At 51.0% G+C, this 22,438-nt stretch overlaps 1 long non-coding RNA gene across 2 annotated transcripts in view; it reads right to left on the reverse strand.

Moving 5' to 3' along the window:
* LOC112058837 (uncharacterized) overlaps positions 1 to 18,616 on the reverse strand; it is a 47,433-nt gene extending 28,817 nt beyond the window's left edge. The window contains exons 1-4 of one of the 2 annotated variants that reach the window (XR_006173073.2): positions 18,500 to 18,616; positions 16,182 to 16,392; positions 15,298 to 15,375; positions 14,189 to 14,331 (exon numbers count right to left, since the gene is read on the reverse strand). This is a non-coding gene — a long non-coding RNA (uncharacterized LOC112058837). Of the gene's footprint in view, positions 1 to 14,188; positions 14,332 to 15,264; positions 15,376 to 16,181; positions 16,393 to 18,499 lie in introns of both variants that reach the window. The other variant, XR_002888026.3, reaches the window with a different exon arrangement.
* Positions 18,617 to 22,438: the final 3,822 nt, after the last annotated feature.

Consider the following 22,438-nt stretch of genomic DNA (forward strand, 5'->3'; position numbering starts at 1 on the left):
ATATTCAGTTACATACACACCTCAGCAAAAAAGATGATTAACCAACACAGCCTAAAAAACTCAAAGGGCCATGAACAAAACTAGGCTTAAATATTTTTTCTTTAAAATTGCTTTTTTGTAATTGGCATCCCATCAACTAACTAACATTTTAACCATGAATTAAGGTGCTTGACTACAGACATGTAGCGATATCTGGAACTGAACATGTGACGCATTGTGCGAGCATGCTGTGCACTTGCAAAGTCGCGGCTGGATTCTGATCTCTGATGCACAGGGACCGCATCACCAGAATCTGCTGGCAGAGACACAGCAGCAGTATTTGTAATTTTGTGGGACACTGAGTGATGCTTGACAGGCATGAGACACCAGGCTCTGGCCCAGTTTTGGGCTCTCAAAGGGCACACACTTGGCCACTCTGCAAAGAGCCATTTCACTAATGGTGAACTCCTCATGTTGGACTAACATGATGCAAGGTCTTTTCACTTACCAGGGACAACCACAGCTTCCAATTCGTCTTATAAAATACAGACTGCTCCTGAAACACAGAGTGGTCTCCATCCCTTGTTAGCAAGCCAATCTCAAGTCACTGAAATAACTGGGTGACATGGTCAGAGCAAAACTGTATATTGGGAGCAGTAGCAATGGAGAGAGAAGTGAATGAAAGATCTGTAAACAAGTAACAAGAATGCAGCGATAGAAATGGCTGGATTCCCGATTGCAGAGCACATGTGGATTCCTGTTAGAGGCATGAGTTTGCTTTGGTCAAATACAAGCATAAAAAGCAACGTTTTGTTTTGTACTTAAACGCATTCTCTTCTAAATCCCCGGTCAACAAGCTCACTGCCACCTGCTCCTGGGCAGGTAGCAAGCGGGATGAACACAAGGCCAAACAAAAATATCCTTTATGCCATCAACAACAAACAGAGCAGGTCAGGTGAGAGGCACAGTTAGCATCCTGAGGTGCGAGGAATCAGGGGAACAAAGCCTTCGGCGACACCAGAGACCCCTCTCTCTCGCACTCTCACACACACCTAGGCTTCAGCGCCTAGAGAATAAGGCTCATTTTGGCTTTCACCCAGCCCAGCAACGCAAGTTACTAGTGGTTCCTCTCTAGAGCTAAAGTATTCAACCAGTTTCAAAGTCAGCCCACATTTCAGGTAGCAATAAGAGATATCTAAAGGGTGCAACACCACCCTCACCACACTGAGGTCACGAGTCTACAGGTAGAGGGTTTTTAATACATCTCAGGCCAAATTTACCAACTAGTTAAGAAGGTGCAACTCTACTGCATAGAAAGCACTGATATACTAATTTCTTAATTTGCAATTACTGTACTCTGGATCAGATCCATCAGAGCTTCAAGTCTGCCTGACCACTGAGCTCCTGCGAGGCCGCCGTTTACAGTCTGGGTCTCCTGTGGTGTGGGTACGGAAAACCAACCTGGCCTGCTAGAGGTGGATCTGACCCAAGCGTCTCAATCTTAATGAAAACCCTGGATCTTTGGGCAAGTTCAGATCTTCATTTAGAATGTTGCAGCTGAGGTCCATTAACAACCTTCTCCCATTACAGCCTTAGAAGAAAAAAGTTACTTCACAGCTCAGGGGATTCATGTGAATTTCAATTTTAAATCTTTTTTAATAAAAGTCAATTAAACAAACCAACCTCAAGATCACCAGAAAGAATTTGTAAAAAGCAACAGAGGGTCCTGTGGCACCTTTGAGACTAACAGAAGTACTGGGAGCATAAGCTTTCGTGGGTAAGAACCTCACTTCTTCAGATGCATCTGAAGAAGTGAGGTTCTTACCCACGAAAGCTTATGCTCCCAGTACTTCTGTTAGTCTCAAAGGTGCCACAGGACCCTCTGTTGCTTTTTACAGATTCAGACTAACACGGCTACCCCTCTGATACTTGACAGAAAGAATTTGTTATGCATGATGCAGACAAGGTAATCTTAGTTAATTAGGGGCCCTGATGCCTGAATTTAGAAGAGGGGATTCCAGGTTTAACTAGAAGCTACTAACACGTCACACGAGCATTTTACAGATGGGGTCTGGAGCCAGCTACATGACACAAGTTCAGGCATTTTTAGAGCCCAGCTTCTGACCACACGTCTGTCAAAATACACATGGCAAAACAACAACGTGGAGGCACAATTCGGTCTCTGGAAGCTACGTTAACCATAGGGCAGGGCAAAACCAAACCAACCAGTAATTAATCTGGACTAATACTAAACTCTTCTGCTAATGGACTTGATATTTTTAAATGTAGAAAAAAAATCCCAAACATACAGGCACAGAAAGAGAAATAAAACAGAGCCCCTGCCATAAAGAACAGTGGGGTGAAGATAAATTCCCAGTACATTAGAAGGGACCAGGCGAAACCATGTAATTACAGTCTCAAGGTTCAGCTGGCCCCCTCCAAAAGGCAAAACCAATCCGAAATCAGACAGGCACGTTCTCTTTCAAAGCACCGAGTGATCCCACGACTCAGTGAAGACTGGAAAGGAGCCTTGCTGTCACTGGCTGCGCCATAGCCAACCAGTTTGTTGGCCCTTCCCCGGTCCCCTTCAGTCTATGGTCACTACACAGAAAACCCTCTTTTCCTCCCTCTCTGGTGGGTGGCCGATGCAAAGCACGTCCACCCCATCCTCCTACAGCCAAGAACTGCACCTCTTGTCCCCCATTAACGAGCCCCCACCTGCACCAAATAAAAAGCAGGACAGCTGGCTACGTATCCATTCAGCCATCTGGAGTCCGCACGACGACCGCTACTGCTTCTCCGAGTCACTTTGAGAGCTTAAGAGGAAGTTGTCACCATTTTAAGGGCTGGGATCCAAATTCAATCCATATTGCTCCCGACATGAACAGACTACTCCAGCTTACTAAGGCCGGCTCCCTGATCCCCCGCCACAAACATATATTTTAAAACACAGATCTCTCTATTTTAAAGTATCAGCGGGGTAGCCGTGTTAGTCTGAATCTGTAAAAAGCTCCCAATACTTCTGTTCGTCTTAAAGGTGCCACAGGACCCTCTATTTTAAAGGGAGTTTTAAAAGCTCTAGACATTGACTGATCCTTGGGGGAGGAGGGAGAACTGAAAGGTGAATTGGTTTCAAGCCTCACTAAATACAAAGGACGCTGTTGTTCTGTGAGACTCAAGCACAAGGTTTGGCTTTGCTCCCCCAGTCTGATTTTAGCCTTCTCTCACGTGCTCAGTCTCATCTTTTCAGACCCAGGTGCTGCTTCCTGCCGGTTCACTTGCGGGGCTGGGGGACATGCGGATTGCCCCACAACATCGCACCAAACTTCTCCAGGCAGGGCTGCGGTTTCTGGTGAGCCATCTGGGCAGCGGCTGGAGGGAAGTCTTTGTGGCCCTAGAAAGACTGTGTAGGGGCTAAATCGGACAGACCTTGGAAAATAAACAAGGAAGAGCAGTGACACGCTCAGCGGCAGCTGGTGGGCAAAGAGCTCCCCTCCCCTCCCCACCTCTTAACACAGGCCTGGTTCAGTTTGTCGAATGGCAGGTGGGGAGGGTTGGATTTTGGGAATTGGGGAGGATGTTATAAAATGAATAGGCAGCAGGTTTAAAACAGACAAAGGAAGTATTTTTTCCACACAACTCTTTGGATGTTGTGAAGGCCAAGACTAGAACAGGGTTCAAAAAAGAACTAGATAACCTCATGGAGGATAGGTCCATCAATGGCTATTAGCCAGGATGGGCAGGGATGGTGTCTCTAGCCTCTGTTTGCCAGAAGCTGGGGATGGATCACTTGCTGATTCCCTGTTCTGTTCATTCCCTCTGGGGCACTGGGCATTGGCCACTGTCAGAAGACAGGACACTGGGCTAGATGGACCTTTGGTCTGACCCAATCTGGCCGCTCTTATGTTTATCGGCCTCTAGCAGGATGGTTCAGCAGTTTGGGCACTAGCTTAGGATGTCGGAGGCCCAGGTTTAATTCCCTGCATAGACTTTCTATGGGACCTTGGGCAAGCCACCTAGCCTCTCTGTGCCTCGGTTCCCCCAGCTGTACAATGGGGAATAACAACCCTGCCCTGCCTCCCAGGGGGGTTGTGAGGATAAATACATGAGTGACTGGGAAGCGCTTAGAGATCTACTGGCGACAAACACTCTATACGAGGAATTTTTATCATTACTACTAGTTTTTATTGTTATTAGCCGCTCTACAGAGGTGTTAGTCTCCTCTTAAAGCTACATTTGATGGATTTAATACAGCAATGTTGAGCCCTTTGTGTACCAGGAACCCCCTCCCTGCCCAAACTAGCCAGGACCATCATTCCAGTTAGCAATATGGGAAGGACAGCATGGTAGGAATCCTGCTTGCAACTGGCCCTTGCCTCCCCCTGGGAAGTTAGCCCAGGTCAGGAACTCCTGAGCCAATACATGCAGGGGACCAGAAGAGAGGCTCTGATATACACACAATTCTGTCTGGTTGTTTCTACAAGAGGTCTACAGGTCCGTGGAGGGAAACGGATCCCCACAAAACACACTGAAAAAGCTAAGGGCATAAACAGCAATAGAATGCTGCATTTAATGCTAGGCAACAAGATACATTGTCAGACAGCCTTACCCTCGTTATGGCTCCTGCTATAATGAGAGTTTGCTTTGGAGAGCTGAAAGAGAATAAGCTATTAGAGAACAGTCATTTACTACAGTGCACTCAACACTGAGACTATGGGTGACCATAAAACGAAATATGTAAAAGAGGAGCAGTGTGGCCTATAGGACAGAGCACTGGACTGGGACTTAGGAGATGTGGTTTCTAGTTCCAGCTCTGCCACTGGCTTCCCAGGTGACCTTGGGCAAGTCAACGTCACCCTGTACACCATCTGTAAAATGGGGATAATGATACTGTACAAAGGAGGTAAGAGCTAGGTATTATTAAATATGGGAGCTTTCCCCTTGCTCGTTAAGACAGAAAAACTTGTTAAACTTACCTGATTTTGGCAACAGTGTATTAAAATCTCAAGTCACCAGACATACCCATGACTTGCATCTGAAGAAGTGAGGTTCTTACCCACGAAAGCTTATGCTCCCAGTACTTCTGTTAGTCTCAAAGGTGCCACAGGACCCTCTATTGCTTCTTACAGATTCAGACTAACACGGCTACCCCTCTGATACCAGACATACCCAGAATTTTAAGTTACAGATAAAGCATTGCTGGAAGATATTTTTTACTTTAATCATCCAGCAAGATCTTGTGTCAAGGGTCTATTTCTCCTGCAAACAGTGGAGAGGTCATCAACACCTAAGACATAGAAGGGCAGCTAGCGGTCTCTCCCAACACTGATTTAGGCAGCTGCCATGCCAACAAGTGGTGCAAAATCTTAAAATCTTGCCTTGGCGAGTAGAAGCCTTCAGTTCTCGACAGAGAGCGACTTTCGGCAGGATTTGGTGTGGTTGCCACTGCAAATCTGCAGATTGTGGGAACTGAAACTACCACTTCCCTTCTTGCTGCTTTGTTTTTGGTTTAATTGTCTAAAACAAGGTATTGAACAGCTATTTATTTTCTTGCTCGTTGTGTTTTGTTCGTTAACAAAGTCCCAGTTTTGCAGGGCGCACGAGTGCCAGGTGCTATACGCAGGTTGGGCCTACTGTTTCTGACAACGTGAGAGTTAGGGGTAGATCTGAATTTTTAAGCAGGGAGGAAAAACCCACTTTTAAAAATCTTGGCCGAGGTCAAGGGACATTACACTTTTAAGTCACTTGGAATTTGGGTAAAGTTTTCAGACATGCCCAAAATGATTAGCGCCCAACCATATGAGTAGGCCCCACAGCCCCTCCATACATCAGCTGGAGGGATCTCAGACTCTCGGGTCCTCACGGCAGAGTTCCAGAGAGGAGGAGGAGGCGTTAGAGAGACTTGCAAACCGACATTAACCCCAGACAACCTTCAATTTCAATTCACCGAAGCGTCACCCACCCCAGTTACAAGGCAGGGGAAAACACTCCTCTTTCTGCTTCTACCTGGAGCAAGGTAACCTATGTACACGATGACTGGCCTGTACAGCCATCACTCACTCGGATTTAACGAGCACAGCTGGTCTATGCAACTTTGAGATTCCCACACCTCACTCCCCCCCGCACTTTAAAATCTTGTTAGTCCTTACTCTCCACCCTATATATGTTTGCAAACTGCCCAGCGCAGGCGGGCCCTGATCCCAACGCAGACAGACCCTGCCTGCCGCCATTACACACGTTTAAACGTTCTCTAAGTCCTGCCAGCAGAGCCTGGCAAGTAAGAGTTGGTGGCTTTGTGGGAAGAGTTTGTGAAGGCTCCCAAGGACCCGCATGCAGCGTTCAGTCGGGCAGAAGCAATCTGTACAGGGGTGTCCAGGCTGCAAGGGAGAAGACAGAAGTTAAAAAACAGCCTCTCTCAGAATGACTAAACACAGCTACCAGCAAGCGCGAGCTATACAGCTTCTGCCGGGAGCCGTGCAGGGCTCCTTTGAAGAGGTTAAGACAACTCAGCGACAGCCCACTTTCTTCAGAGTAGCTGAACGTTCCCAGAGATGGCTCAGGTGTCAAGAACAGATATGCTCAACGCCCCCAAACCTAACCACAGGCAGCAGGTTATCTGGTCGCACGGAGCAGTGCTGCACAAGGGCCCGATTTCACACGCTCTTTAGAAGGGGTTGCAAGAGGGCTGGCAAATAAGATATTTTATAATTTATCGCCAGGTCTTCGGTGCCGGCTGCCTCTGGCGTGGCTCCAAGGTAACCCTATGAACATGAGCGCGCCATGTGGCTGGGATGTCTGAACAAGTTGAGACAGACAGTCAGCTCCAGCATCAGACTGGATGTTGTTTTAAAGCATACCACAGATAGGGAGATCTCTCTATCTCTCTCTAGGCCTGTGAGCCACCGACAATGAGACCCGAAACAGCCTTCAAACCCCAGCTGCTCGGCCTAGCATCCTATTCAGGGCACTGCATGGCTGAACATTGCACCGTCTTGCCAAGGAGCACCCAGAAGACTGAGCAATGAGATGTAGTTGCCCCTTTACATTTGGTCATAGCCAGAGCCACTTCCACCAGTCCCCACGTCAGAGCCATTGTTCTTCTGGCCAAAGAGAACTGGACGAGATGCGCCCTTTGAAACTCACCCATACAACGAGGCCTTCATTTGACCCACTTCTGCCCTCTCGCCGAGGACTGGGCCTGAAGATGCTGACTCCAGAGAGCTCCCAGCCGCTCCTAGCCTAGAGCAGGGAAGGAGCTGCGCTTTGCAATCCAGGCTCCTGCATCAACGTGGCGCAGGGAACGCCCCAATGTCCCCTTCGCAGCTCCAGGGACCGGCATGGGGGATAGAAACGGTGCCGTGAGGCTTTTGTTTCTTTCTTCCAGCAGGGCCATTGTCTGAGCTGCCACACAGTCTTAATCCTGTCGCGCGCCAGCAACGCCATGTATTTCCCTCCAGTCATCCAAGAATTGTTTGGCAGGGATCAATACACATGGGTGTGGGCGTGGATACACAAACAGGATGTGATTAACCAGGACGCCTCAGGTCTGTAACAATTCACCAGGCTTCCTGGCTAACCCCTTGGTTCTCACACCAATGTTTTGGAGGGCAGGGGGCGTACGCCTGCCAAGCAGAAGTGGTGATTCCCTGCTTGCAAAGTTAATTCATTTTATATCACTAATAAAAAGGATTCTTTCCCCGTAAAGCCCCACAGACATGTGTCTGGTATGTGGGTCATGGCCTAAGCCATCCACTGCAATAATTCTGCAGTGACCAGCAGCTGAAATGGAAACATTTCACTCTCTTCCTGTGAGGGGAAGCGATTCGAAGCCAGAATACAGATGAAATGCACAGATTAGGGCAGTGGTTTTCAGCGTGTGCTCTGTCCGCAGACTATGTCTAGAGTCCCGCGAAAGACAGACCGAAAACAGACTGGATGGAATTCAACGATATACACTGCACAGACAATAGATTTCCCAAGCTGTTCACAAATGAAAAGAGGTTGAAAACCACCGGAGCAGGGTTTCTAGAACATTCCCATGTGACAATTTGCTCTTCACCATATCAGGCATTCAGGTCAGGCACAGACTGGAATCCAACCCATCCATGGTCTCTGTGGGATGAATGCGAGGGGGGGGGGTTTCAGTCCAGCCCCCCATTGGGATAGGGGCCCACACCAGAAATGGCACTAACACTGGCCCCTTTACTGGCAGGCTCAGCAGAGGCTGAAGATAAATGCTGAGATCTGAAGGCCAAAGTGGGCCATTTATGATGTGACCTCTGGGGAATGCAGGCCTCCCCTGGGCCACAGAGAGGCTGAATCCTGCTACGTGCCCAGCGCGCTCAATTCCTATGGACTTTGACAGGAGTTGAGGTCACCATTCGCCTTGCAGGATAAGGTCCTTCCAGGACCATGGAGACGAAACGTCCCTCTCCCCCTCTGGGTGCAGGCTGAGGTGTTTGCAGGGGAAGCACATGCCGCTGCTGGGCCTTGTTCTTTTCTGTTCCACTGCCAGGATTTTGCTTGATGCAGCCCAGAGTTCGCTTTGAAATGAAAACAGCATTAACCCTGGCTCAGCGTTCTCTGCACTCTTGCAATGCAGAGCTGTCTTCATGCTAAGTGAAATCATTATCCAGAGCCACATAACCGGGACCATGCCACTGGCCACACAGGGACAGCCTGCCGACCTGCCCAAGATCTGAATTCCAAGGGCAGTCACCAACTCCGATCCCCTGATCGGCGGGTTAGAACATGACAATGGTCTGTAAGCAGCAATTACGTCGCGCTGCTACAAGACGTCATTAGAAACAAGGCAGACGCTTGGACTGCCTTTTGCTCTCGCAAACACGGACTGTTTGCTGTTCTGAGTAGAGTGTGTCTTCATTAGGGGAACTCATCAGGCTTATCAGACTGTGTAACAAATGCAAGCGACCGGATGGTCTTTTATGCTCAACAGAGCATTAGCAAGCAAATGCAATGCCTGCTAAAATAAGCAAAGAGCAGCACAAAAAACAGCGACAGGCAGCTACTTCTAAAACTTGCCACACACTCAGAACACGCTGTGCAGTAACTCACGTACGAGGCCCAACAATTCTGGAAGCAAGTGCTACCGCCAGGGTAGACAACTTCCCAACCTAATTATAAAGAACATACACGTTGAACTGGTGTCTCAGGAGGACGACAAAAGGCTGCCTGGTCCCAGTCTGGTTCCAGGAACAGACAGAACACATCAAGCAGGGTCTAGTTCATGCTTTAAAACTCAGACGCTGATGCAGGTGCTCTGCTCTTGGCATGTGGAAAGCAGTCAGTGTGTGGCTACGGACCTTGTTTTGGATCCTGACAGCTGCAGGATGCACGGCAGCATGAACATTTCTACTGCATATCCTTCTCTTTGACCTGCTCCCTTCCCGCTGTGTTCGATAATAAAGAGATGCAAGGGTATTAACTCCTGGAAAGCTTCCCTGGGATCAGGTGAAGGCCTGGGTAAAACAGCCAGCATGTTGGGGGACAGGAACGCTGAGCTCTCGTTAAGGGATGCTGACACCTTGTGGGAAACGTTAGTAAATGGTCCCTATACAGACCGCTCTGCTTGCATTCAGCAGACAAGATTTTCAGAGGGATTTAGACACGTGACCTTCCATTAACTGGAGCGTTCAGGTCCTGAGGTCACTTGAGAGACTTCAGTCTCCCCTTGTTCCTCTGACCACTACAGAAAACCAGCATCATTGCAGCTTCAGAGCGTATCCACTTCTGGTGGCGTCCCTCAGCTAAAGGCAGAATCTTCCAAGGTGTCCGAGTTAGGTGATAGTGGCGATCATGGAGGGAAGGAATCGGACTTCGCTTAAAGCTCTTGCTGATCAAATGGGTTCTACAAATAAAGGTTTTCCTCAGGAGGCGTCAGCTGACTTTGACGCACCCCCTGGGCAGAGAGAAAGAACAGTTGGATTTTCTAAAGCATCACGTTATGCTTGGGATGTTCGCTCTGCAATTCGGGCTTAAACGACAGTTTTATGCAGCTCATTAAAAACATGTTGCCTTGAATGTAATCTTTGGTGCTCTCAATTTCTGTATCTTCTACGTCCCAATCAGCCAAAGCCCTCTAGCCCAATGCTACCCTCTGCCCAGTATGATCTGAAGTAAAGGCGTATCCTTCCAGCTGCTCCAGATATACATGCCAAAATACTACATGCCGCCATTCGACAGGATCGCCTCCTCTGGGCTTCTGTGGTACGGTCTGGACAGCCGCTCTCAGACAAGGAAATCCAGTAGAAATAGGTGGGGTTCAGAGACAGTCAACAAAAACCAATTAGAAACCCGGAGATCCTTTCCTATGAAGAGAGGGTGGAGAGGCTGGGGTTGTTTATTTCAGAGGGAGACGAATAAGAGGGGAATGCACCAGAGAAACACAAGGGGCCAGTCAGTAAATTTGAAATGTATCAAATTTAAAACGGGCAAAAGAAATAATCTGCATGAAAAAAAATAGTTAGCCCATGGCACTCACAGCCTGAGGCCAAAAGCTTGATCCAGGACTCAAAGGGTTAGAAAGATTTATATGGATGAGAACATCCACAGACATATTAGTTACTATTTTAAAACACGTTTAGAAAACACAATCCTCAGGCTTCAGGATATAAGACAGTCATTAACTGATAGGGGTCAGGAAGAAACTTCTATGGGTGGACTATTCCATAATTGTCCATGATGAGGTTTCTAGCACCTTTCTGTGAAGTCGCCTGTCAGAGACAGGATACCAGGCTAGAGAGACTGTTGGTATGATCCAGTGTAGCATAGCAATGCCTATCTTCTTAGGCAAAAGACAGTGAACACGGCTGGCAAAAAGTTACCAGATTAGGATAGTTTGCAGACAGTTAATAAAAACTGACCCTCCTCCCAGCTGCTAAAGTTCACACATGCAGTCCCTGTAAAGCAGTGGTGGGCAACCTGCGGCCCGTCAGGGTAAGCGGATTGCAGGCCATGAGACATTTTGCAGCTGTTGACGGTCCACAGGCACGGCCCCGCGCAGCTCCCAGTGGCCGCTGTTTGCTGTTCCCAGGCACTGGGAGCTGCAGGCCACAAGATGTGCTGGCCATCGCTTCCCGCAGCTCCCATTGGCCGGGAACGGTGAACCGCGGCCATTGGGAGCTGCGGGGGGGCTGTGCCTGCGGACATGGACTGTCCACAAAATTTCTCGCAGCCCACAATCCGCTTACCCTGATGGGCCGCCGGTTGCCCACCACTGCTGTGAGTCTGCAGCCGCAGTTCTTGTCCAATAGGCAGAAACTAGAAGTTAGTTTTAGATGCTCTACTTCAATGGAGCCTAACACTGGCAAAGCTTTAACGTCAGTTGCAGGCACTATTTTCAATGCTTCCTGTACAGCTCCCTCTCCCTGAAGGATTCCCACGTTTCCCCGATCCATCCTCCCAGTTGGGGATGTACTGTACCATACTCCTCCTCATCTTCACATGGACTCTGCCATTCATGAAATCAGAAGGGCTGGTTCTGCATTGCAGAGTATGAATTTACTACGCTTTACGGGGAAACGAGAGCCTTTGTCACAAACTGACACCTCCCCTCTCCACGGCGGCTGGCTCTGACAACCTCTCTTATTTGCATGGAAAAGGTGCCCTTTAGCTGTGGCTTTTCGCAGAGGTTAAAAGGAACAAAAACAACAACGGCTGTCGTTCATTTCTACTCCACCTATGCTGACAGTTACCTGGAAGGCGCTCTGCCCACACTTCACACCCTGCCACCCGCCAAAAAAATATCGGTGTGTGAAGTCTGTTATCTAGAAACATTCCCCCACCCACCCCAACCCAAGTGTTTTAATATTTTGTTCATTGACTTCCCCCTCCACCCCAACTGCAGGCAACCTCGAATAACAATGTACATGCAGCGGGGTGAAGAGTTCAGCTTCCCTTTGCAGCTTCCACGAGGTTACACAGAACAGCTTCTACCCCCTGTGACCTGCCGTCCCCTCGCCTCTTGTTTTCTAGCGTGTGCCCCAGCAATGGGAGATCTGGAGGGGAGGCATGCTGGGAAGGCAGAGCAGGGAAAGGATTAGGGCTTAGCACACCGTGTCCTGCAGCACGTGACTCCAGAGTGACAGGTTGGCCACCCCTGGGCTCTAATTGTTCCCTTGTACTCCCCCTGTTTATCTGTCTTACACTCAGAGCGTGAGCGCTTTTGTTCTGTCTTTGTACAGCGCCTGGCACAACAAGGGCCACAACACACAAAATTAACAAGTTTCCCACGTGACACAAGCTATGGCTTCACATAGGGCTTCGACAGAGACCTCACCCACCAACCCATGAGCCAAGTGAGGGGGAAGAACGATGGTTTCTACTTTGACGGTATCTCTACTGTGTGATGCAATCCACCCTAATGATAATGAACCTGTGGGAGGTCTGAGCACTGGGGAGGAGGCGGAAAGATCTAGTCTTGGTGCCCAAGCAGAGCAGACAAGTTCAGAGATGCCCAATATCTTACCGCAATCTTTTTCACCAGAACTGCTGGAGAATGAACACCTGCTCGAGCGTGATGGCAAGACAAGAAGTCAAACAGCAAAGGCAAAGCAGGACTAGTTTTTGGTCCCAAAATAACCAACCAGTCCCTCTGCTCAGAACAGCACAAGAGTCAGAGGGTTTTCCTCCCCAAAGCAAAAGAACCGGGGTTTTGTTGGGCATGCGAACGGGAACGGACAAGACAAAATGTCTTCCACCTGGACAATAAATGTGATCAACTGCCTTGGAGGGGCAGGACTAGAAGCTTTCAGTTCACGCCAGGGCTCAGTCTCTATTTGAGACATTGTTTTTGCAAAAGGAAACAGAAGTTTGGCTGCCAATTGGGGGAGGTGGGGGGGCACATCACACTGGGTAAAACCGGGATATTCACAAGCTACACGTAACTGCTAGGCCACGCAGATAGAGCGCCACTGGGACGCGTGACAAGCTCAATAGCTCGTTTAGCGTTTCTGTGGTGCAAACCCAGTAAGAAAAGCCTGTCCTCCTGCACAATATTAGTCATCTTTTTAAATTGCGCCACTAGCGTTCACCTCTATCGCAGTGTGGGCCCAATCCAAACACAGGGATCTTCGCACTGGGGGGTTGGGGGAGGGGGTTTCTAGTTAAGAGTTAAGTGCTATTCCTCCTCTCCTGGTTTTTCTTCTCCAAGAGGCAAAATCATGCAGGTTTCCCTACTAGCTAAATAAAAATCGGAAAGCTATTCGCCAGTGAGTACTGCAGACACGCTCTCACCCCGTGTGGGGTCTGAGGCTCATTTCCAAAAGCAAACAGACACAACACCTAACTTCGAGATGGGAGGAGCTGCCTGATAAGGTGTCAATTGTGCAAACCGGTTTTCACACCTTCCCGCTTGCCAGTGACTTGGCGTGGCCGATCACCACCCATGCGGTAAGGGCGTGATTAAAAACAAAGTTAACCCCCACGTCGGGGGAAGCTACACCTGAAATCCAAATAATCCCGGCACATGGGAAACAATGAATTGTGCTTCTCCTTCCCCACCCCCGCCCGACGGGGCTCTAAGCCTATTTGAATCGGGGCAGACGCAGTGCAGCCCACAGGTGTTTTTACAGACAATCTGGGGGTGCAGCCGGCAGGGACTGAGTGAGGCAGTAAGATCCACTGATCCTGCTGGAACCTGCAATCTCCAGGGCCCACACCTCCCTACTGGTATCAAAGGAGGCAGTGTTTGCTCTATTTTATACACAGGAACTAGCGCCCTTGCCAGCACGGCCCTTGGCTTTGCCCATCTGGGATTAGAACGGCAAACTCTTCACGTGTGCGTCTTCGTGGGCAGGGACTCATCGGGTTTACGAAGAGCGATGCCGCTTTGTGAGGAAGAGCGTGTGGATGAAGGGAAACACGACAGCCACAGGGAGGAGGTGCACTGGCACGGCATGCAGGCAATGTCACGCTTTGAGCGCCCCGCCTCTGACCATACACTAGACATGGCAGATTGTACTTCAGTTAGCAGGAATGTCTAGATCCGGGCACAGGGACTGCTACTTCACCGGGATGACCCTAGGGACCCTTTCTCTCTTTGTTGTGGTCTCCGGTCAGCCCCAGGAGAGTCTCTCGCCAGCTCCCAAAGTGTTAAAATCCATGAGAGAACCCTGCATTGAGTGGCTGACCCTCTCAGCAGGGGGAGAAGCTCCAAAGGACCCAAGGAAAAGGCCGCTGTGTCTCTTACCTGCCACACTCCCATTCTCTGGGGTCCTGGTCTCGCTCTTGGTTCCTATGTTCACCACTGCTGGGATGCTTCCCTCCCGCTTTCGCCGGAAAGGGGCCATCGCAAGGTGGTTCAGTTTCCGTCACCGACGGGCACTGGCACATCTGGGTCAAGGGGGAGGAGAGAGATGCTGTCAATTCCTTCCACAGAGCATTTGCAAAGAGAGGAGCATTTGCTTTTCCTCGGTATTGATTGCACCCACCAAGAGTTTGGTGACGCTCCGGGGTCTGGCTACATTACATACATTATTTTTCATTCATAAGTTAAACAACATTGGGTAAAATTTTCACCAGTGCCTAGGCTTTTAAGTCCTACTGGTTTTTAAGCCACCTCGGCACAAATGTTGCCCACTGTCTGGTTCTGCAAAAAGGAGACCCGAGACTTGGGGTTTGTCTACATGGGGACTCTCTGGAAAGTGAAGACAAACAAAAGGCGTGAAGTTACAGTTAAAGCATCCTGTGTAGACAGGTTTCAGAGTAGCAGCCATGTTAGTCTGTATCCGCAAAAAGAACAGGCGTACTTGTGGCATCTTAGAGACTAACAAATTTATTAGAGCATAAGCTTTCGTGGACTACAGCCCACTTCTTCGGATGCATACCTGTGTAGACACTCATTCAGAAGTAAAGTGGGCTTAATTCACTTTAGCTTAATCTTCCTTCAATGTCCCCATGTAGACAAGCTCTTGAAAACGTGTGGCGAGCGCCCTGAAGGGCTCAGAGGAGCACAGACCTTCCCAAGTGCCAGCTAAACAGAACTTTTTAACCCTGACACCAGGCACAGTTGTACCCGAAGCCACACGCTGCTAACATTCTGAGCAAGGCCCTTGCTCGTCCTGGAGGGACCTCCAGCCAATGTCATCTCCCCACGTCAGAAGGTTGCGACAGTTTCTCCACCAGAATGTGAAGAAATAAAAGGTTGGGAGAAAGGCCGGTCTCAGGGTTGAGGCTCTGGGCTGGGACTCAGGAGATCTGGGTTTAATTTGCAGCTCTGTCACAGGCTCCCTGGGCAACCTCGGGCAAGCCACTGCCCTTCCTCACCTGTAAAGTGAGGATATTAGTTATTTCTCCCACTTTTTGTCTGTCCGGATTGTGAACTCTTTGGGGAAGAGACGAGTGATGTGTTTCCACAGGGCCTAGCAACGGGAGCCTCTAGACACAAGTGAAATATAAAGTAACAGGAAAAAGAATTTAAACTCCCACAACTCCCCGAGCCCCTCCCACACCCCAAACCTCCCATTCCCAGCCCCAGAGCCCTCACCCCGACTCTCGCCCTGAGCCCCTCCCACACTCCAAATCCCTCATCTGCAGCCACAACCCACAGCCCTCACCCCTGCACCCCCTCCCTCTGCACCTCCTCCCAACCCCAAACTCCCTCCCAGAGCCTGCACCCCAATCCCCCTGCCCCAGCCTAGGGCCTGCACCCCAGACCTCCTCCCTCACCCAAACTCCCTCCCAGAGCCTTGGGCGGGTGGGGGGGCAGAGTTTGGGTGGGGGCGGGTTCCGGGCACCACCAAAATTTCTACAAACCTGTCACCCCTGATCCTGCCCTGCAGACCTGAACTCCCAGCATTCTCAGGACACATGCTGATCCCTACTGGCCACTGCTGATATCCAGCACCTCCCTCCTCTCTTAACCTGTGAGTCCCTCTCTGGATTGGAACTGGACTGGAACCAAAGACCATCTTGGAAGCAACATTACCAGCCCAAGCAGTCAAAAATCATGAGTTGACTCCCCAAAAATCACAGGCTCTACCGCCGCCCCTTCATTCATTCTTCAGCGGCAATTCGGCGGCAAGCCCTTCCCTCTGAGAGGGACTGAGGGACCCGCCGCCAAAGAGCCGGCCCTGGGGGAAGGCGCAATTTTATATTCTTGCCTCGGGTGCAAAAATCCTAGTTACGGCTCTGCCAGACAGGTGATTAAAGGACAGCTGTAGCCACATGGACGTGGGGCTTACCACTGAGAACCGTTTGCAGTTCCCCGGTTACCAGAACGCCAGGCTGAACACTGCCAGACAGGCTGAAATTAACACCAGTTCAGCAGGGTCCTTTTGTAGCCTCCCACCCTTTGCACCTCAGGTGATTAGTGGATATGGGATGGTTCGGTGTAATCAGAGCAGTCAGCACTCCCAGCAGGGCAGGGGCAGCAAAGGTTGGTCTCTTTCCCAACTGAAAGACGTTAGAATGAAAGAAAACGCCAATTGGCTTTACAGTCCTGCTTCACATTTGGTGAATTAACGCCTCATAACAAAGACAACTGCACCCCCCCCCCAAAGTCTGCCAGCAAACAGACCCTGAAAGCCACATGCACAAGCCTCTGCCCCAGGGAATGACCTGGGACTGCCAGGGGCTGAGTGGGGGCCGGGCAATGGCCCAAGGGAGAGGCAGGAGAGCCCTGGCCAAGGGGTGGCTGGGGCAGTGCTGGGGGGAGGGGCTGATGAAGTGGGGAAAGAGTTTCATTTTTTAAATAAAGTTACCAGCTTAATGGCGGGAGCACAGGTGCAAACTCCACGCCCCCCGCCCCCCCATTTGACAGCCAGGTGTGGAAGAGCAGCCTCCCCCCCCCCAAATACCCACACACACAGCTCCAACTTCCAGCCCCTGGGGCCACCTGCTAGCCAGCCAGCAGGAAGCCACTGGACCCCCTCCCCCCAGAACCAGCCCCTAGGGAGCCACTGTAGCCCCCGAGCCGCCCCCCCATGCCCCAGAGTCAGTGCACCACCCAGAGCCCACCCCCCCATGCCCCAAACTAGCCCCTAGGGAGCCACTACTGCCCCCCACCTCCCACAGCTACTGCATCACCCAGAGCCCCCCCATAGATCCACCACCGCCCCCCTTGTCCCAAACCTGCCCTCAGGGAGCCACTACTGCCCCCCACCTCCCACAGCTACTGCACCACCCAGAGCCCCCCCCCAGATCCACCACTGCCCCCCACGCCCCAAACCAGCCCCCAGGGAGCCACTACTGCCCCCCACCTCCCACAGCTACTGCACCACCCAGAGCCCCCCCCCAGATCCACCACCACCCCCCATGCCCCAAACCAGCCCCCAGGGAGCCACTACTGCCCCCCACCTCCTACAGCTACTGCACCACCCAGAGCCCCCCCCATAGATCCACCACCGCCCCCCACGCCCCAAACCAGCCCCCAGGGAGCCACTACTGCCCCCCACCTCCTACAGCTACTGCACCACCCAGAGCCCCCCCCCAGATCCACCACCACCCCCCATGCCCCAAACCAGCCCCCAGGGAGCCACTACTGCCCCCCACCTCCTACAGCTACTGCACCACCCAGAGCCCCCCCCCATAGATCCACCACTGCCCCCCACGTCCCAAACCAGCCCCCAGGGAGCCACTACAGCCCCCCACCTCCCACAGCTACTGCACCACCCAGAGCCCCCCCCCATAGATCCACCACTGCCCCCCATGCCCCAGACCAGCCCCCAGGAAGCCACTACTGCCCCCCACCTCCCACAGCTACTGCACCACCCAGAGCCCCCCCCCATAGATCCACCACTGCCCCCCACGCCCCAAACCAGCCCCCAGGAAGCCACTACTGCCCCCCACCTCCCACAGCTACTGCACCACCCAGAGCCCCCCCCCCATAGATCCACCACTGCCCCCCACGCCCCAGACCAGCCCCCAGGAAGCCACTACTGCCCCCCACCTCCCACAGCTACTGCACCACCCAGAGCCCCCCCCCCCATAGATCCACCACTGCCCCCCACGCCCCAGACCAGCCCCCAGGGAGCCACTACTGCCCCCCACCTCCCACAGCTACTGCACCACCCAGAGCCCCCCCCATAGATCCACCACTGCCCCCCACGCCCCAGACCAGCCCCCAGGAAGCCACTACAGGCCCCCACCTCCCACAGCTACTGCACCACCCAGAGCCCCCCCCATAGATCCACCACTGCCCCCCACGTCCCAAACCAGCCCCCAGGGAGCCACTACAGGCCCCCACCTCCCACAGCTACTGCACCACCCAGAGCCCCCCCCATAGATCCACCACTGCCCCCCACGCCCCAGACCAGCCCCCAGGAAGCCACTACTGCCCCCCACCTCCTACAGCTACTGCACCACCCAGAGCCCCCCCCCATAGATCCACCACCGCCCCCCATGCCCCAGACCAGCCCCCAGGGAGCCACTACTGCCCCCCACCTCCCACAGCTACTGCACCACCCAGAGCCCCCCCCCCCATAGATCCACCACTGCCCCCCACGTCCCAAACCAGCCCCCAGGAAGCCACCGCTGCCGCCCCCCCTAGAGCGTGACCGGCCTGTGTCTCCATCTCCTCCCCGCGAGGGACCGGCCCCACGTGGGCTCAACGGGGACACCGGGTCAGAAACACAGCTGGGGGCGGGGCCACAACAAAACCACGTGACCGGCGGCGAGCCCACCCCAGAAAACGGGGGGAAGCTCCATCCCCGGGGGGAGGCGTTGGAACAGCCCGGGCGGGGCGGGGCGGGGCGTCTGGCGCAGGAGGCTTTAAAGGGGGGCGGGGTCGAGCTTGAAGCATGGGGAGGGAGGGGTTGTGCTGGGGGCTTCTGGGCTGGAGCAAGGCGGGGCGCCCCTGCCCTTGTGGCTTAGGGCACATGCTGGGCTGCAGAGGAAGGCCCAGGCGGGGCAGCGCCTTGGGGTACTGGCAGAGCCTGGAGCAGGGAGGATGGGGTGGGGACTGGCATGGCCCCCGGCCCAGCAAGTCACTGTGTGTGGGGGGGGTATCCCTGGGGCTCTGAAACCATGGGCAGCCGGCCCAGCTCTGTGACTTGCAGCAGCTTCCTGTAGTGGCCTGGCTCTGGGCCCCGGGGCCAGCTGTTGTCACCTGAGTGATCTCACTATAACTTGCCCCAGTGGCAGGGTCTGATGCCCGGGAACTAACCCTGTTAGTTTAATGGATTGCAGGGCATGGTGCAGTGGCTAGGGAATTACGTGTGCCGTGATGCAGCGTGGGGCTATAGGGTACTTGGGTCTATGTTTAGAGCATAATTTCCTTAACACTGACAAAGGCTTCACCCCCATGGAAGGGAAAATGCTGCACCCTTGGAGGGCTGACATGAGAAACCATTGTGTATCTGCTTCCCATCCAGTGAGCTATGCTGCTAACACATCTGTGCACAAACTGCCCCTTTTGCCTTGCACGTGAGGCTGGATTTTACCATCTCTAGCCAGCCTGAATATTATTTATTAGTGATATATGGAGTGTTGCACTCACACATGAAGATGCTGCATAACCTAACAGCAACACTGCCAAAGGACCAAGTAACTTGTTTGCAACAGACAAATGGTATAGCTAGGAGGAATAGGGATAGATGTAAGAAAACATACCATCTGGTCTGAATAGCAGTGAAATCTTCCTGCGGTTGTGGTCTGTTAGATTTCCAAATGGGGGTGGCAAAAACACAGCGTCTGGGAACTAGAGTATCTCCGCTTAACCTCTGCACTGCAGCCAGATACTAGAATGTCATATTTGTATAGTAATCTGCAGATTTGACTACAGGGATCCATCACGCATTTGCCAGACAAGATTTAACCTTTATATGTCTTTCATTTCTTGATGAGCAATATAGCACAGAATGTAGCTGACTACGGATAAAAGGGAACCAAAGGATGGTTTTGAACTGAGGCTTGAATGATGGGAGAAGTAGCAGGAGGAGGAGGAGCAGTTATTACTAGTTATTTGTGTTTAAGTAGCACCTGTAATGTGATAGATGCTGGCCATAGTATGTGTCCCAAAGATCTTACAGGTAAGAGCCCCACCAACCTGGGGACAAGATCGCTGGTCCCAGATATTGCAAATAGCCCTGAATGAGAATCAGAACATACGTTAAAAGCAAGAGCATTAAACAGGAGCCTGATTTGGTCGATTCGTAGATGTATTCCTAACCATGTAACTCCCTGCGGCTCAAGAAATCCAACCTGGAGGAAGATGTTTGTTAGCTGCTTGCATGTTGAAGCAACGTCGGACATATCACTGGGGTAGAATAAGGAAGGAGTGTCAGTTGCCCTCCATGGCAATACCAGCTGAGAAAGGGCAGCAGGCGGCCGCGCAAAATATGCTGCATGAGTCTGCAAAATATTTAGCTATCGTTCCAATGCGTATGGCAATCGAGTGAGAACACCTTCCCTTTAGTGCTTTACTGGGGTGAGGGGGGCAGTCCCCCCCCCAATCCAAAGCCCTTTCAACACAAGTGAAAACTGAAGAGCAGGTATATCTGGTCTGACCGGGTGGGCGGTATTGCTTCTCCCTTGTAAAGAAATGAGGCAGCTTTGTAGCAAAAGAGAGGGCTGAGCTGGGCCTTATGAGCCAGGTCATTATCATCTCAAGTTGTAACGAATCCCTGATTCCCACAATGTGGGTACGTGCTTTGTAAGCTACTGTCCACTAGAGGGCAACATTAGACCATCAGATTTATTACATCTTTGAGCGCCTATAACCTTCATCCCAGTAATTAAATGGCAATACATGTACAATGAGTGGAAAGGGAAAATAAGAGGACACCAGCCCAGCATTGTAGTGTGTATCTGTGCTGGGGAGAAGAGCCCAGCTAAGAGATGGGGGAACTGGCGCACACCCTGTAGATCAGCTCTAATTAGACCCAGTAGCGTATTTTCCTGCTTACATGCTGAACACTGCCTAAAAGCTCAGTTTGATGCTTTAACATCCTCCTCTTCCTGCCACAGATTCTATTAAACCCCTTTTTGTTGCTGCTGCTGTTGGGGGTTAGACAATCCCAGAGAAATCCAGAAACAATACGATGCTGGCAAAGGTCAAAGTTTTCTCATTCGAAAACCAGCCTTGGGCCATGTAAGTTGTGGCATCCTCTAAGTACCAACAATGGCAGCTTAAAGTTGTCATGATCCATGTTTAGTCACTTTCCATTACTGTGAACGATAAACAATCTAAGGGGAGAATGGGGCTTTGCATTTCTATAGTGCCTTTCCTCTGAGGATCTCAAAGCACTTTACAGACATTCATGGTGAAGCCTTTGTGATGTGGGTCACCATCATCACCCCATATTACAGGGAGACAAACTAAGGGACAGAGAAAAAGTGACTTGCCGAAGGCTGCACTGTGGCAGGAGCTAGAACAGAACCCAGGCATCCTGGCTCCAAGGTTTCTCCTACTAACGCTGGTGAGCTACCATAGAAGTGAGACGAAAACCCTAGAGTACTGACTCCCACGCCTCTGTTCTAAACACTAGGCAACACGTTCTGGCATCAATCAGGCGCAATCTGTGATTCAGATGGACTCATCTGTTAGTATGTTGTTTTGATAGTATATATGGTGCTGAAAACAATATGCAAATCTGCAAAATTCTATTCTATCTGGCTTCTGATACCAAGCCCATTACCACAGCATCTGCTCGCCTTCCAACGGTGCATTAAATGATGTGACTAGCGTTTGTCTTTCTCTCTCTCTCTCTCCCCATGGGGGGGAAACAGAGTCTGTGTGGTATGTGCTAAGTGTTTATATTAGCAAAGTCAAGTAGAATAACGGTGCCTTGCACGTGCAATGGAAGGTGGTGAGGTTTGAGATGGTGCTTAAATCCCAGGGGAGTTCGTCTCTCAGTCTTGGACTGGCCCAGAGCTCTGAATTTGCATGGACTTTAAACATCATATGCTTTATCCGTGAGGTCATTTCTGAGCCTCTTTTCCTAGTACTCCGTTGAACAGGAAAGAAAGTATTTACATGACACTTTTGTCATTCAAAAGGAATAAATAAACAGGCTGTCTACCTGCATGCAACCTACATTTTTTGCTCTGATTGTGCTTTGTAGTTTTTCTCATTAACTACCCGTCCCAGTACAAGGAGCAGACCCTTTCTTTGTATCGGAGTGGTTGGCTTTTGATGATACACTCACATGGGCAGTGACATACATCTATAAATCCATATATACATTTCTGGTGTGCCCACACCTCGAATACTGCATGCAGTTCTGGTAACACCACCTGAAAAAGAGAGAGTACAGAGAAAGACAACCAAAATGATTAGGGGTATGGGACAGCCTCCGTATGAGGTGAGATTAAGAAGACTGGGACTGTTCGGTTTGGAAAAGAGATGACTAAGGAAGGCTATGATAGGGGTCTATAAAACCATGACTGGAGTGGAGAAAGTGAACAGGGAAGTGTAATTTACCCCTTCACATAACAGAAGAATCAGGGGTCATCCAATGAAATTAATAAGTAGCAGGCGTAAAACAAACATAAGGAAGTA

Source organism: Chrysemys picta, chromosome 24 (assembly GCF_011386835.1).
Source record: "Chrysemys picta bellii isolate R12L10 chromosome 24, ASM1138683v2, whole genome shotgun sequence".
Lineage (NCBI taxonomy): Eukaryota > Metazoa > Chordata > Testudines > Emydidae > Chrysemys > Chrysemys picta.